This window comes from Lissotriton vulgaris, chromosome 2_1, assembly GCF_964263255.1.
Source record: "Lissotriton vulgaris chromosome 2_1, aLisVul1.2, whole genome shotgun sequence".
NCBI lineage: Eukaryota > Metazoa > Chordata > Amphibia > Caudata > Salamandridae > Lissotriton > Lissotriton vulgaris.
The window spans coordinates 244490492-244507594 of record NC_141687.1 but is presented as its reverse complement, the minus strand read 5'-3'; the positions used below and the strand labels follow the sequence as shown (position 1 = coordinate 244507594).

The window sequence follows — 17103 nt, the reverse complement described above, 5'->3', positions numbered from 1 at the left end:
TCACAGCTTGCAGACCTTTCAAGAATGTACTTTGGTCACTGTACCTGCTATGCTGCAACTTGCTTAGCATTTCTGCAATGCACTCTGTACCACAAAGGCCACGCTGTCACTTAAGGCAGCAGTTTCAGATAAAATTAGGGGTGGGGCCTGTTACTTGGTTTTCATGAGAAGAAAGCGGCGAGCGTTACCCAGATGCTAAGGTATTCCACAGCCCCTGCCCTCAGCCCACGCTCCCACAAGTCTCCTGTGGCGGTCATTAATTCCTAGGGAGTGAGGCGTTATCCTTTTAATTAAGGAGAAAGAAAATGAGGAAACAGCTGAAGCGTTCCACTGAGGGCCGGGGCTGGAGCAGGGACGCGGCAATGCTTGACTAAATGTATTTTTCTAGCTTTTAAAGTCCAAGTGGGGTCACCTGGAGCTCCAAGCCCCTCACATCAAACATCCCCTGGACCTATAACTTATTGTGAGCCGGGTGATGTATGTGTGTGCGCGTGTGTGTGTGTGTATGGGGGTGGGTGTTGTCCAATATGAGCTTTCACAGTCTGAAAGGGGTGTGTTTGTGGGGAAGAAGGAACCCTGTTACCCGGGAGATGGGTATCTTATAGCACAGTTCTAGCGTGTCATTAGGCAGATGAAAGGCTGAGTCTAATTACGTAGATAAGAGGAGTGGGCTGTGGGGAGGAAATTGGGTGTCAATTCACACCACAAACAACCCAACAAAAAGAGCGTTGTTGGAGCCTGGCAGGCCCCAAGAGCACAGGTGTAGGTGGTGGGGCAGAAGGTACAGTCATAGAGGGTCACTATGCTGAGTTGCTTTGATAATTTTTAATATATCTATTGAATGGGTGGAATGTTGAGGTTTTTGTTCAAAGACGTGTACAGCGGCACTGTTGCCATATTAACCCGTTTACCGCGGCCGTTATTTCGGCGCAGTGAGGGTGTCTTAAGAAGTGGGCGGGGCCATGTCGACGGTTGGCCGTTCGCAGCACCAGCCAGGTAGTGTTCGCGACGGCCAACGGGAGCACGAAAGGGGTTAAGGTGGCACTAATAAACTGATTCAGCTATCTCCTAAAATGGCCGGCTTTTGGTCATTAAGTTTTTTTATAATTACAAATGCGCATGTACATGTATACGTAGATTTACAGTGCGAACCTTGCTGGGCAACAATCATTGTGCATAATTAAAATTGTTGCACATTTAAAAATGGATTTTTACATATAGACAACATTTTTACGCACAGGGCTATTAAGGGGGTCTGTTCACAAAGGCAGATTGGAGTATGTAAAGCTGTACATCTGTAGTTTTTGTTTTTTTCTTTTACAAATTCTGCCATACCTTTGTGAATTGGCCTCAAAACATCTAAACAGGCATTTAACGAGAACAGTAAGGGGAATATACATGGCCCATGTTTTGCCCTTGTATAACCGATCAGTAAACGTGAAAAGGAACAGTGGAGTAACAATAGCCTCTATGTGTGTGGGGGGGGATTAGCACTTATTGTAACAATGATAATGCTCTAGGTACTAATAATATGTGCATAGCGCTTGCTATCCGGATTTCGCAGCGTTATACAAATACCAGTAGTAGGTTATTCTAATATGGGAATCCGTTTGAAGACGGAAGTAAACCCCTCTATTCGGCAAGAAGTTAATGTTTACACTCTAGCCCTAAAAAACACCTTTCCAGTCCTGTACACTCGAGGGCGAGCCCGCTAGGCAAGTACTTGGTACATTGGGTAATATTCTGTGCACATACTTTCTTATACGCATCAATACTACTAGGCATGTTTGGCGGCAGATTACAGCAGCTCCTATTAAGAAGACCCTATTATAGTCGGGCTTAAAGCTGTTACATGTTCATTACGAACTCAAATTAAACTCGAAGTGCACAATTGTGCTCATTTCCTCGGTCGTGAAAGTGTAACATGATGAGTTGCCCCTGATCTATACAGCTCCATTTTCCACGAACGGCTTTAAGGAGCTTCATAGTTTGCTGTTTGATATAAGCGACTTATAAACGTGATATTGATTTGAAATCTCTCGGGGGTGAGGGGGGAGGGGGGGTCGTCAAATCATTATTACTACAGCCAGTAAGAACCATGGGGATTTTCGGAGATTGTTTAAATAAAAGAGCTTTTAAAAACTGTCAGAATTTTAAAAGATTAGGTTCTGCACGAATCTCGAGAAGAGAGGTAAATTGTTCCAGACTTTCATGCAACCTGAAAATAGCACAAAGAGCTACACAACAGGTGCTTTAACCTACAGCGCTTTCTTACTGGCACTGGATCCGGTCACTCGCAGGGTCTCACTCACTCCCTAATTTGAGAAAGTGTATTAAACTGCTGTGATATCTTACTGGGACTGAAACCTGAGGGCCAAACTCAAGCTCACAGCCACACCCCCCTATGCAGAAAATGCATATATCAACTGAGCTATTTTACTGTGATTAGAACGCATGCCTGCTGGGTAACATATCCCGATAAAAGGTGCATTAATTTGCTAAACTCTCTAACAGGATTAAGAACATATGGTCCGCATTGCTGTACTCGGACTCCACAAGTGTGGTTTTAACACAGGACCAATTTTATAGGGATTAAAACCAGTGACCTACAGGTTAAAACAGATCTCTAAAACAGGTGCATTAACCCGATGACCTCTCGAACCGGCTGAGCTCTTTGCACCGAGGCGACAACTGCTCAAATGGCAAGACAGAAAGGAAGCGCTTCGGCGATTTTTTAAACATCATTTTGGAATTCTATATACTTTTTAAACAAAGAGGAGCACTTTATCGCCACTTTTCTGGCGACTTCCCAATTCCTTAGCCTTTTAACCTATTCCACGCGCTTGTTAAAGAATTCGGCATCGTGTAATAACTCTGCTGACTTTTGAAATAAATCTTCATCTTTTTAATTATGGTGTTTTTTTTCAGTAGGTCTCGTCCTCTGTTTTTTTAACCGTTCTACTTACAGTTACAAAAGACGGCACAGAATTATTAGCAAAATCACATAATTTCTACACAGACTATGTTGCAGAATGTAAAATTCGGCATTTTTGGGACACTTTGCCAGCGCGTGTTCTTATGAACTGGTCTGCCGGGCACTTGACTCGAAAGGTACAAGATTTTCTGGAGTGGGTTTATGCAAACTTCCGAAGGGAGGTGTGGCGCTGCTATACTTTATTGAGGTATGTACAAACATTTATTTGAGGGGGGGCGGGAGGGGGGGTTGGTAGATTTCGAGTGGGTCAGTTAAAATTATTTTTTTTAATTTACTTTCATCATGTCAGTAAGCGCTCTTCTCAGGGGGTTGCAATACCATCAATGTGTTCAGTAATCCCCATGGCTGTTCTTTTATCAAAGGGTCTGTTCTAGCCCTACTCAGGGGGGCTGCTGTACTTTTCAAACGTTTGTACAAGCGTTGCTGAAAAGGGCCGCTATACTTGTAGTGCGTCAGGTAAAGCACTATTTTTAAAGGGCCAGTGCAAGATTTTCTCAGGAAGAGCACTATACATTAATGGGTCAGTCCAAGCACTTCTCAGGCGGGTTGCCACACTTTTAATGGGTCAGTGCAAGCACGTCTCAGGAGGGCTGCCACATGGGTCAGTGCAAGCGCATCTCTGGAGGGCTGCCACACTTTTAATGGTTCAGTGCACGCACTTCTCTGGAGGGCTGCCACACTTTTAATGGGCCAGTGCAAGCACTTCTTAGGAGGGCTGCCACACTTTTAATGGGCCAGTGCAAGCACTTCTCTGGCGGGCTGCCACACTTTTAATGGGTCAGTGCAAGCACTTCTCTGGAAGGCTGCCACACTTTTAATGGGATAGCACAATCACTTCTCTGGAGGGCTGTCATACTTTTAATGGGTCAGTGCAAGCACTTCTCTGGAGGGCTGCCACAATTTTCAGCAGAGCAGCTGCACGTTTGACAGAGCAAAATATGCCCTGCTCAGCCAAAATGACTTTATAGTAATGGGAGAGTACCAGACGTTATCATTAGGGCAGGTATTTGTCAGCGAACCTGGTGCACTTTTAATGTGCAGTACCAGCACTTCTTAGCCAGGATTGAATTCCTTCAATGATAGATTACTAACAGTTCTCGGAAGGTATACTAAGATTTAACTGAACCACCTTTAAATATGGTTGATTTAGATTTACTGGGAGAATACTAGCACTGTTCAGCTGCTTTTTAGGTCGAGCCTAGTGCAGTGTGCATGCGCTACTCTAGGAAAACAACTTCTTGCAATCTTTCTGGGCTTTCCACACGCTCGTGGGGTTTTTTTTTTTTCTTTCATTGGTCTTTAAGTGTATCTTTCTAAAAAAGACATCCAGCATTTGGTCAAAGGTGTCTGCATGTATCCGCCCACGGCCTAAGCAAGCGGTTACAAGCAAGGACCATCTGTTTTTAATTAACTTGGCGTGCACCACTCACGTGCTTATTTTGTCCTGCATGCACGACGTGCAGCGCGCCATGCACGCCTTCACTTTCAAAGCAGTCTGGGTTTTGATCGGTCACAGGCTCTAAGTGCCTCATGACACGCCCTCCTGCTTTACTGACTGCAATGTTTTTTTTTATTATTGTGTTGACTCTTTAGCAGTAAGGGCGGACGGCGTGAGCGTTTTAATGGCAGCGTATTGGCTTTCTGGTGGCATCCACCATGGGTGAGTGTCTCCCCTTGCTGAACAGCGGCAGTAGCAGCAGAGATGCAACTGCTCAGTTCTGGCACTCTGGGCAGGCATTGCCGCTTTCAGGAGTTGGCATTACTGCGAAGGGAGTCTTTATTTTCATGTCTCTGGCTATCCCACACGTATGGGGGAACAAACTTCAAATACGCAATGGTGCATGGAGTTGTAAGCCAATATCACTGCTAGTTGTATAATCTGAGCCCTCTCTCTCTTCACATCTGAGCAGCTGCTCTTGTACTTATTTCTTGTGGATTGGGTGGAGGCGAGGAGGATCTGTCCTTGAGGCCGCCGCAATACTAGGGGATTATTTGCATACCAGACTGAAACCCATTAGAACAAGCATTGGCATAAACAATAGGTCTCGCCTTTGGGACCTAATAAGTGTTTAGTTATTCAGCACAATATCGTTGGTGCAACAACATCAACTGTTGCATGGCTAAACAATTATAAGGTCCCAAAGGCGAGACCTATTGGCTATGCCAATGCTTGTTCTTTTTGCCGGAAATAAGACATCAACATTGACATGTAAACAAAGTTTAATAAATCTGTCCTTTATTGTGTATTCACAATTTGAAACCCTCAACAAAATCAATCTATAGAGCAGTTTCAAATCATAGATGCGGATAGGTCAGCCGTTAAATGTTTAATTATGTATAAGAATTCACACTAAGCATTCACACTTTAAGTAACTTAATTGTGAATAGGACTGCAAATATATCCTACATTTTCTTTCTCTTGTATAAAATGTTAAACCAAAAATAATTTAGTGTTTGAAGTTGGACCGATGAGAATTTTGAAAAAAGTGAAAACACTCTGGTGGTGAGCAGGATAGATTATCCACAGATGCTGATACATCCACTAATTATACCTTTCTCTTCAAACTCAAGTAAATAGAACTATGGTACCTGAAATGTAACAAACAAGTAAAGGAAAAAAGTCCTTAGGCACAAGTTTATAATATGATATTAAAGCAGTGAACGATACAACCATAGATGTCTCCAAATGCTGTAGTAAATGTTTACTGATCAAGATTAAAAATGATGTTTTGTAGTTTTACCTTTAAAAGTGAAGATATCTGCTTCATGCACCAAACATAAAGGGAGTTTCACAGCGAGAACTCAAGTGCATCAAGCTGGCATCTAGCCCTGGTGGGTAGACTGTAGCTACGACCACCTGATCATATCGATCTTGAAAACTGGTAAATGGTGATCATATCCCATAGATGGTTGTAGGCAGATCCACAAAGGCATTTGTTCAATAACAATTTACCCTGGATTACACTATTATTCAATGTAATTCTTGTCTAGTCTCAGTGAAGTGATGCTAATAGAGACCATCACACCAAACTAATCTGGAGTTTACAACAGGCCCAACTAAGCTAGCCATTCACTCAAAGGAAATGTTTTAGGCAGTTCAGGTAAAACATTATGTACTATATTATAAAAAAAACGTGGGCGCTCTAGAAAGCACTGTGCCTAAACAGACCCCCAGATTGTTTAGCTCTGTTAAACCTGTGGCACTATGGGCAAAGATGGCTGTGGGAAGCGGATTATAGGTATTTATGATCTTAGCTGTGTTAGCAGTAAGTGTAAGTTCTGTTTTTCCCTGGAGCCAGTTTTGTCCAGCCAGGTTTCATTCTCTGTTGAGTATGCAATAAAGGGGACAAACTGTGGAAAACTGCTTGAATCTTAACCAAAAATTTAATATCAGTATAACAGCAGCATTAAAAGCGCAGACTTAAAATCAGTATCATAAGAAGCTGGAAAAAAATATTAAAATTCCACGGCATGAGGGGAAGGCCTATGGTACCATAGGAACGTAACCTAGAGGCATCAGTTTAATATACCATTTTTGACTGTTGTACAGTCAATCTGTAGAACTGAGCACAAAAGTTATTTTCCTAGGTTTGGGTTGGTTTTCCAGCCTCACGTCATCAAGAAAATTCTTAAGTAAAACAAGACATCATATATAAATACACTGGGGCTTTAGGTCAGCCCCCTTCAACGACGTATCTTTTCAACCCGAATTCACATTTAACTTGCTTACCACAGCATATGCACTGAAACTAATAAAGGTTTCAATGCCTGTTACAAGCACTCTTGTCTGATGGAAAGCACCAGTACTGTTCCAGTACAATTATATGCAATGTATTTAATTTAAACAAGCACTAATTACCACAAGCTGTGTGTGTGTGTGGGGGGGGGGGGGCAGGAGTGGTCGGAGGAGGAGTGGTCGGAGGGAGGTAGCTGGCTCAGGAGTTTCGTCAGGCGCTAACACCCTTACAACAGTGAGTTCACTGCCCATCCTTCACCCAGTAACTTAATTAAAGCAGGAATGGTTATAAGCTGAAGAAAGGTGAAAGGGGACAGCTGCCTTTTGAAATGAGCCTAGCACTTGTCTCCTACTCTGCTGCTAAAATGGCTACAGGACAAGGTATAGAAAAAGCCGGTGTTTAATAACCTCCCCTCTGTACCGCTTTTTCAGTTTTCCAACACTTGAGAGTTTCAAAATGAAGATGCTGAATCTTTCAGTCATCCTTCAAGAGGTAGTACATAGGCCACCAGCGGACTCTGGCATTAGGGGCTTACAGGTGTTGCTTTTCATTCAAATTCCATTTGATGAGAGGATGCTGACTGCTCAGAATAGACAGAGAAAGACTATCACCAGTGGTGAAAGTATTGCTCTCCCTTGAGGAGGGCACTTTGACAGAAGGATCTGAAGCATCTCTTTAGTCAACAAGCATGCTGGCCTATCCATTAGAGCTGACTTTCTCTAGACCTGACTGACGTTCGAACTTCACATAACCAATGTTTGGAAACCTGTAGCATAGTTGGCAAGGTAACTCAATGGTTTGAATCTACCAGTAAGTATGAGAAAACTGTGAGGTGCAAGGTTTTATGACATAACAGTAACAAAACTGTGCTAAATTGAATTAAACTCACCCATTGTGCAATGACAATTCAAACTTACAATCAGTTTGTTTTGTTTGTGAATAAAACATTTGTGTAACATGCTTTAAAACCATTCTTTGTATTCTTTGCTGCCGGTCAAATGCTCCCTGACTGAAGTGCACAATATCTGTGTGCCATATCCTAAAGCTTCTGTTTAATTTCTAGGTTTCTCATTTGAATATATATTGTTTAAATATCTATATTTTCATTTTCAACTTTCTTGCAGCAGGTATACAGAGACAGGTGGTAAGTTGGCAGTATTCAACAGAGCAAATATTAAGTTGACTAGCATGGCACAGAACTTTGCTATTCATGGCAGCACACTGGGATTCTTCATTCCAACCATTATCACTCATTTTCCCTATCTGGTTCACTCCTACTAACATCGCAGTCATGCAGGTCCCTTTCATCTTGATTGGCATTCAAAAACACCTCACACATTTCCCTCCAAACCTGAGGTTGTCGACCAATTTTTCGTACCTTCGACTTAGTCTCATATGTACTTCTTCAGGCAGTGACCATACACACACAAACTTATAACCCTTAATAAACAACTTATTAAATAGGAATACACTAAGGGCCTTATTATGGGTTTGGCGGTCCAATGGCCATAGGACCGTGTCTGCGCCCGTTAGCAGCCCATGGCGCTGGTGGTCCAAATACCGCCGTATTATAAGTCTATCACAGGACCGGCGGTGTGAAGGCAGGGATCTTGCTATGGTGGTGAGTACTATCACCAAATATATCTAGGTCTGTGTGTGCATTTGGGATGTAAACATGCATGATACATGTGGGACAAATCCATATACCCATTACCCGGGTTCGGCCCATATGTGGGCAGTCCTGGCATTGGGTGTGTGGTACAAAAAGACTCACCTGTAAATCTCAGCACAGGTTTGTAATCCTCGGAGGGAGGATCCAGCTGTGCAGGGGGGACCTGGAGAAAGGCATCCAAGTTGGCAGCTGCCTGGAAGAAGAAGAAAGGGGTGAGTATGCACCCCAAATCCTTCGTCACCGCCACTTTGAAACAGGCAGTCGGACCGCCATGGTCTGCTCCTGGAACAGGCAATCGTAATATGCATGGAGGTGCAGCTCCCTTGTAAGGCCCTATGGGGGTTGCCTTTCCCCGATTGCAAAACCGCCGGTCTTCTGGCCGTCTCGGCGGTGCAACAGAAGTCTTCGCAAAGCTGATATGCCCAACTCGTAATATGCCACTCAGACTGCCAGCGCCTATACAGCTGTCCACGGGCCCGCCAAACTCGTAGTACGGCTCTAAGTCTTTTCCTTCAATATTTCAATGTCAAACGGTTTATTGCAAGTTCAAAAAAGCAGGCAGACCCCAATGAATAACAACTACCATGTCTATACTGAATTTGGTCGCTGTCAATATCAAGCAGGCTTGTACAGATGCAGATTGTCAGTATGATATCTCTTAATCTCAGAATTTAGAGAATCTAACACTGCCAATCTATGGTTGGAGTACCAAGATGCCACTGGGTGAACATGTTTCAGATGCATTATCGCAAAGGTAAAGCCCAGAATCATTTATCATATTGTATCAAACGGGACTAGTATCATGGGAGTAGGTTGTCATTTTTCTTGCTCACCAGGTCCTGCACCAACATGTCCCATGCGTCTGCTATTTCCCTGTTAATGTTCCCTTTCCTGGATTACATAGTTAACACCTAGTTTCCCAATTCAGTCTAATAAAGCATCTCTTTATTCCATGTTTCAAATTCGGGTACATTCACAGCTATACAACTTAATGCGGAAATAATGGTCCGTTCCTGCTCATAAAGTTGTGCATAAAAAGATCGACATGTTTCTTGCCTAATAAACGTGTTATTACTCAAGTGCAATTTATCAGGACAGGAGACCTAATCTTTTAATTGACTGGGTTAGTGTTGGCGTGTCTGTAAATACCCAAACACAGTCTTTGGCAAATTAGCAAATGGTTCGATGACTAATACTAATGATGTAGCGGATCTGAGTTTGGTGCATAAGTACTGGCTTATAAGCACATCCATCCAGTCATGAGCACCTACCACTGTTCACATACCTACCAGCTGTTTCTATATTGTGATGTAGGTGTTAAACGGGACGCATGGCAACACACACTTGTGCAAGCTTCATATAAGCAGAGTATTGATCGTATATATGTGTTCTCAGCATCTGCATCATATCTGATTGCAATTTGTTTCTGTGAGAAGCGTTTCTTGCAGGAATAGAATAAGGGATCCTTGTTGTTTGATGTATGTGCATGCCTTACATCTTTTGGCCATTCTTTGTAGACTACGCACATTCCATGTCATGAGTAAGAACATATTCAATGTAACCATTTCCAAGTTGTGTCTTAGGTTATTTTTGCTTTTAGCAGTATGTCCATAGGACCCCATAGTGTTTGCATACTACCTTGTGTGTCTCCCTGCTTCCAGTACAGTTCCCACAGCATGTGCATACTTATAAGGTTCTCTAAACCCTTTGAAAAACTATCCCCCAAATAAAGCCCACCTGATAAAGGTTAGAGATTGTCTCTCAATCAAGTTAATAATAATAATCATTCGATGCATCATTCCTGTTCAAGTTACAGTGAAAAAGAGACAAGTAGGTGGACCGACTTTATCAACCTGATCTGACCCAATACATTAGAATGCCAATAATGGCGGATTAAAATCTTCTCTGTGCAACTTATGTTCTCAGCACATCAGATCATCATCCGATTTATAATCTACTTTGTTTCCCATGTGTCTTGTGCATCCATTTGACCCCCGTTTGTTGAAATACACGAGAAGGGGATCAACTCCAGATACAAACTGCGTTACCTATATATTGTCTGCTAGTTTTGGAGTCATCCAAGATAACTTGTCACCCAGCATCAATTAGTTGGACAGAATGGGCACGGTTCTCTCAGTTTCCCCTTCGACATCACTGTCTTTGTCAACTACGTTTCAGGGGCAGCAGATGTCTGGTCTGCACCATTGTTTTTTTCCTCCATTGTTGTTGCGCACCGTACCGTTTTTCTGAGGCTTTCCTGCTTTAAACCAGCATTGAGCATCTAGGTGTCCGGACTTCCTCACGCACATTCTCACAAATTGTCGTAGGAGCCTTTGGGATCTTCAAACAAAAAAGAACGCTTTTTCTGTCTGCAATGACTTTCAATCCCTTCAGGGAGAAAAACATGTATCTTAAGTTCAGGTGTAGAACTTTTGCTATCATAGGTCCGGGATCCTTATGAGCTCTCTTGATGGCAGATAACGTGGTTAGGCTGTCTGGGACACTTGTTTGCTTTAACCTGATGTCATGTCCTTCCCTGCTATAGGTTCAGGTAGTCTGACCACTCAAATGTTAAGGCGCAATCTCCCTTTGTCATCCTCCACCCTGTATTCCAAATACAATTCTTTTAGTTGAATCTTTCATTTCAAATTGCCGAGAATCTAAGAAAGGGCATACTTCTTCAACAGCAGTTTAGGTTTTCTTTACTTTGTCCAGAAAACTTTTTCATGTTCTCGCGCAGTAGTCCTACATCTATCCCTCCCATATTTCTTTTTAGTTTGAATGTTTCTTTCGGTTTTTAGATTGCATTGAGGACTTGGTCTAATTTCTGATGGGTGATCCCCTATACAGGCTGGTTGCAAGTCCTAAAATTGTCCGAAGTCACTGCTAATGTAGCATGTGAGAATTCATGTTTCTGGTTGATGGGGGTGTGAGACCTTCTTAAGCAGCAGCCACAATCCTTGTCAGGGCGAACCACAGAAAGTAACTAAATTAACCTGCGCTTAAAAGTCAGTCTGGTTTAACTTAGAGACAAAGTGTAAAGTGTTTATGCAGCATACAAACAGTAATAAAGTGAAAGCAAAAGAAAAATCCCAGACCAATTTAGAACAGAGTAGAAGTTAATAAATGATTTGACAGCAAAATGCCAAAAATGCAATCAGTAGCAATGGAGATATGCAATTTCGAGGATTTAGATGAAAATAGTGCCAAAAGGCGCAAAGTTCCAACTGAGGGCATCTGGTCTCGCTGCACGAGTACACAGTCACAAGTTTAGGCCAACCGTGATAGAATGCAGGCCTGGGAGAGGACCAAGTTTGGTACACTGAGGATTGTACGTTTGGGGCGCAGCGTTACTTGGCGGGGTTTCGCGTTGCTTTACACCAGATATGATGGAATCTTTAGTTAGGCTGGTACAGCATCTTTAACTCCTCTTCCAAGGGTCCAGGACTTGACGGGCACTACTTGGCTGGGTCCAAATGCAGGTTCAAGATGGTTGGAGCCTTTTCTGTCTCCAAGGCTCTGATTAGGAGGCTAGCCAACTAGCCTTTGAAGTTACTGTTGTAATCTTGGGTGCAAGCAGAAAAGCAGATCGCCAACCGCAGGGCAGTCCTCTGAGGGCAGAAAGCCGGCTTCAGGCAGCAGACAGTCCTCTTGGTGCAGCGTGTAGTCCTCTGAAGTACACAACCAGTCGCAGACAGCAGGGCAGTCCTCATAGTCTTTCCGCAGGTCCAGAAGTGAACTGAAGAGTTGTTCTGAGGGTCCTATTTTTAGACCTGCTGCCTCCATTGACTGGGGAAGAAGCGCCTGTAGTCCTCTCCACCCCCCCCCCCCCCCTCTCCTGGCAGTGTCTGGAATTTCCTGCCTCTCTGCCCTGGTCTCATGTTGTCTGGGGGACCAATGACCTAGTGTGAAGTCCTCAGTGAATGTGCTGAGGCAGTCCATTTGAAGTGCAAGTGTGGTAGGGGACAGCTCTGCCCTCCCATCCTGGCAAGATGGCCCATTCTGCAAAACCCAGTCTCACTATTGTGTGCCTGTCTAGGAAGAATACACAAAGGCCAACTATCAATTACAGCTAATCATGTGACTTAAGAACAGGGTGCAGGCACCAAATGGTTAGGACAAGAAATACCCAACTTTCTAAAAGTGACATTTTCAGCATTGTAACTTAAAATTAGATCTTACCATTGAAGAGGGTTTTAAATTGCAATTCTTTAGAGACCACACTCGATATTCCTACCTGGTCCTCACTTATTAAATGTAATAAGGTAATCCAGTGTTATCATATGGGAGAGGCAGGCCTCACAGTAGTGAGCAAACAAATGTGGGTGTATTTTACTACCAAGATAATTTAAAGCTCAAAGGTACATGTTCAACTTTTTAAATACACCACACCCTGCTTTATGGGCTGTTTAGGACCTACACATTAAAAAAGAAGGTTTAGGCCTGGCAACGGGTTGTTTTGCTAGGGCAAAATATCAGTTTAAAACGACACACTCAGATTGTAGATGGCAGGCCGAAGATATGTTTAATAAGTTACCTAAGTGGATGGCACAATTAGTGTGGCAGTCCCACTACTAGTACTTACTTTACAGGCCCTAGGTGCATGTAGTACCATTTTAATAAGGTATTACAAGTACATTGAATGTGCCACTTAGGTGTAAGCAATGTTGCCATGCTTAGAAGAAAGGAAAGAGCACAAGGACTTTAGCATTTGATTAACAGAGGTAAAGTGCCCGGAGTCCTAAACGCCCACCAAACCTGGTTCAGAAAACTGGAGGGTGAAGGCAAAACATTTGCAGGTGACCCTGCAGAGGGGGCCAAGTCCAACATAGTCGATGAATTATCTATTTTGTCACAGCTCTCTATAATAATTCTCTACCTTGCCATTATGGCTTTGAGGCGAACGCTAGAGGTAGCATCTGTGCAGCATTAATGTTGTGCCCTTGAAACTGGTGGTTATGTGCGTGCAATAATCAAAAGTAACCCTAGAAAGGGAATATGTCACCTACCCAAGTTATAAGAAAGTGGAAATATCTCGCTATTAATAGAAAATTAATTTCAAAACGGTTCGACTTTGAACTAAATACATTTTTTTTAATATATTAAACAGTTTTTATTTTCATTTGATTTAAATGTATTGGACAATACACACAATATTTTAGATATGTAAATACACAACATAGATATAGGTTTAAACTAGATAAAAACAAATACAGCTATATATATGACATCATTTCCAGAGACCAGTCGGAGGAGGCGGGATTGTCGCCTTGACCGCTTTTTACAGATGCGGTGGCCAACACTGGCCTGAAATACCAGAATAAGAATATAGTTTTCTCTGGAAGTACTGGATTCATTAAATCACCCTTCCATTCAAACAGAACAAGAATTCTATGCTTTTAAACTTTGGAGACAAAACAGTAACACTTGGTTGAGCCCTGAAAAGGTCAAATGAAGGGATGAAACGCGTTGGCTACATTGTGAAGAATAAAAGAATAAAGGATTATCAAACAATTCTACCACATATTTCCAAGAAAAAGAATATATTGTATTTTACTTCAAGAGAATAATGATCTCAGTAAATTGATTTGTGTCTGGAAACAAGTGTGTGCTGATCATCTTTTTGCAATTGTTCAGGTGAATTAATTCACTATTGAGAAATGAGTTCTTTTTTCTCGTGATCGTTGCACCACAAAAAATAGGCTCCCATTGGAATAACAAGTGCAGTATCGTGTCTAAGGCCTCCTTGTAAATTGTTTACAGTTATATACATTGTTAATGTGCATGCAGCCTAGTACTTGGCCAAAGCAGCACTTGCCAGCTGTGGTGCAATTAAATGTGGCTGTGAACAAAAGGGTATTGGGCTTCCTTCGCCCCCCCCCCCCCCAGTACAGGGAGAGCACATTAATAATTGAGGCAATTTTGTAAAAATATTGAACAATATGGGTCAGGAGGCTTACATTGCAGCAGACAGCCTCCAACCAAGGTAGTTAAACTATAAGCCAAAGCAGAAGGGCAGCTACAAACGGTGTTGGAATGGGTGCCATGTACACAGCAGTCCCCCACTGTCTCGTCCACCTTGGGGGGCCTGCTCAAACAGATTTCGCACCCTTATTTAGGTCAGGTCACCTGCCACAACATCCCTTCACCCCCCCAATCCATCGAGCAGCGCATCAGGTCCTCCTCAGGAGTACGCCAACCCCCACAGAAGCACAATTCCACGCAGGAGCAACATGGCCACATACCCGGAAGACAGTATTCCCCATCCCAGCCCAAGGTCAAGCCATGTCACAGGCCGGCCCAAGCAGGTGGGACCATCAAAGGTGAGCCACCGTTCGATTAAAGCAGAGATGCTGCTATTAAGGAGATCATCCACCTAAGCAAGTGCGCGCTCAAAGTATTTCTTGATCTCAGGCCCAGATCACTGCCATCTTGTCACCCTCATTTCGCCAGCACAGTGTGGCTGGGAAATCATTTTCTCTCCTGATTCTTTAGTTGCTGTGCCCAGGTAACTGTCTTGCAAGACACAAATGCTGAAAGGTTTTAATTCATATTTATAGCACGAGTCTGTATCAGGACTATGCAACAATTAGTTTGGGATTGAGGAGCGCTGTGAAAGTACAATCTAGTAAGCCATTTTGTTGCTCCTCCTACCCCCCCCCCCCCCCCCCCCAAAAAAACTCTAGAGGGAGTTACGGCACTATAGTTAAATTATGAAGCTGCAATTTCTGTGTACACTGTAACCATAATGTACCTTCCACTGAAGCTTCTGACGGACTAGTATATTTATAGATATTTCTTTATAAAGAATTCTAGCTAGTTACTGATCCTACTAAAGAATCATATATTCCCCTAATTAATACCTTGGGGCTTATTCACAAATGCATTTATAAGTATGTAAAAGATCAAAAGTTGTGTTCAACATCCATTCAACTTTATTTGTTAAGGAAAGGTAAATATCATGCAAATGAACTCTGCACTGTGTATTACACGAAATAACTCATAGTATGACCTCTTTTCTATTAAATAAAGCTTTGAAACCACTGGCTGGTATAATATACATATTACCTACTGGCGGTCGCCAGTAGGTAGTTTTAGTTTGGACCTTGTCTCCATTCAAAAAGCATTTTTTCTTTTGCCAATATCTTTGACTTTGTTTGACGAATCTTCGCAAAATTTTCAAACCTAATGGGGCGGTCACCTCAGCTGCTGTGTTGAAAGTTTTGGGGTGATCCATCAAGCTTGGCAGAGAAAAAGCGGGGTCGCGAAACTTGTTTTCTCTATGTTAATTTCCATAGGAAACTTTAGACACGGCTACAGCCCAAACTGCTTAACGGAACTACACCAAATTTGGCAAAAAGGTAGCTCTTGGTTCAGAAAGCACTCTTTTTGTTACTTGGTGTAAATCCATTCAGTAGTTCTTAACAGAGTTAAACATTTCTCAGATATTCAACTGGGGATGTGGAGGAACCACAAACCCTCCCGATCTCGTGCCTGCATTCTGACTGGCTGCCAACATGTCAAACCAGGAAGTGTTGGCAGCTATCTCGTGACTTGGGTGAAACAAATTACAAGAAAAAAAAGTTTTAAAAAACGATAAAAAAACAAGGAAAGGGGGTAGGATAGCAACACCCTGACCCCTAGGCCTGCTCAGGGGGTCCCACAGGGTCAGAAAAAGCATTAAAAAAAATCATTTAAGCATTATACGTTGTAGATCCGCGATTCCGGCTGAATTTGCTTTTTAAAAACCAAAGTGTGGGCTCCCAAGTTTTGTTTCCTTTAAGCCCCCGGGTGGGCCAGGTATCGAGGGTAATAAAAAAAAAATGTGATGCGGGCCCCTGCGACCGCCACCTTCCCAGGGCTTATAGATGGAATGCAGAGGCTGCACACCCCCTGCAGCCCTGGGGAACGCCAACTCCCCAGGGCTTTTTATAAATAAAATGCAGTTGGGGGGCTCCTGCCCCCCCCCACGCAGCTTCGGGGGACTACCATCTCCCAGGGTCTAATTACCTTAAAAGTAGTCCCCCCACAGCCCCAGGGACCACCACCTCCCCGTGGCTATATTTAAAAGTAAAGTCAAGGGGGTGCCAGCAACCCACACAGCTCTGGGGACGACTACCTCCCTGGGGCTAAAATACCGTTGGAGGGGGGCCGCGCAGCCCCCCTGGTGGAGCCGTAAATGGCCCTTGGGACCACAACTCCCCCAGGGCTGGCTCCAGCAATGTCCGGGGGTGCCCACACCTGGGACATTGCAGTTTGCTACGGCTTGGCCGGATAACTGCTCCCGCCAAGCCATAGCAAACTCTGGTCTGCTTCATGGAATGGACAGCAGGAACAATTTTGTTTCCATGAAGCGGAGCAGAATTGTTTTTGGGCAGAGGGAGCTGCATGTTTGCAGGTCCATCTGCCCAAAAGCAATGCCGGCTCCAGCAGGAGGCTGGGAAGCCAGCAGTGACCGATGGGGCCAATACACACACACACACACACACACGCCTATACACACACATGCCTACACACACATGCCTACACACACACGCCTACACACACACTATATATATACTAAATCAAATAAGGTGATTAAAAAATAAAACATCAAACCCACCTTAGTGCTATATAAAAACTTAACTTACAATGAATGACTAACTATCTATGCCAACACACAATTATTGAATTTTTTAAAGCACCTTACTGATTTAAGT

The 17103-nt window shown here is 43.2% G+C and overlaps 1 protein-coding gene across 7 annotated transcripts in view; it reads right to left on the bottom strand.

The window, feature by feature from the left end:
- Window positions 1-17103, bottom strand: part of MSI2 (musashi RNA binding protein 2) — a 1814765-nt gene that overhangs the window by 5832 nt on the left and 1791830 nt on the right. The window lies entirely within an intron of this gene.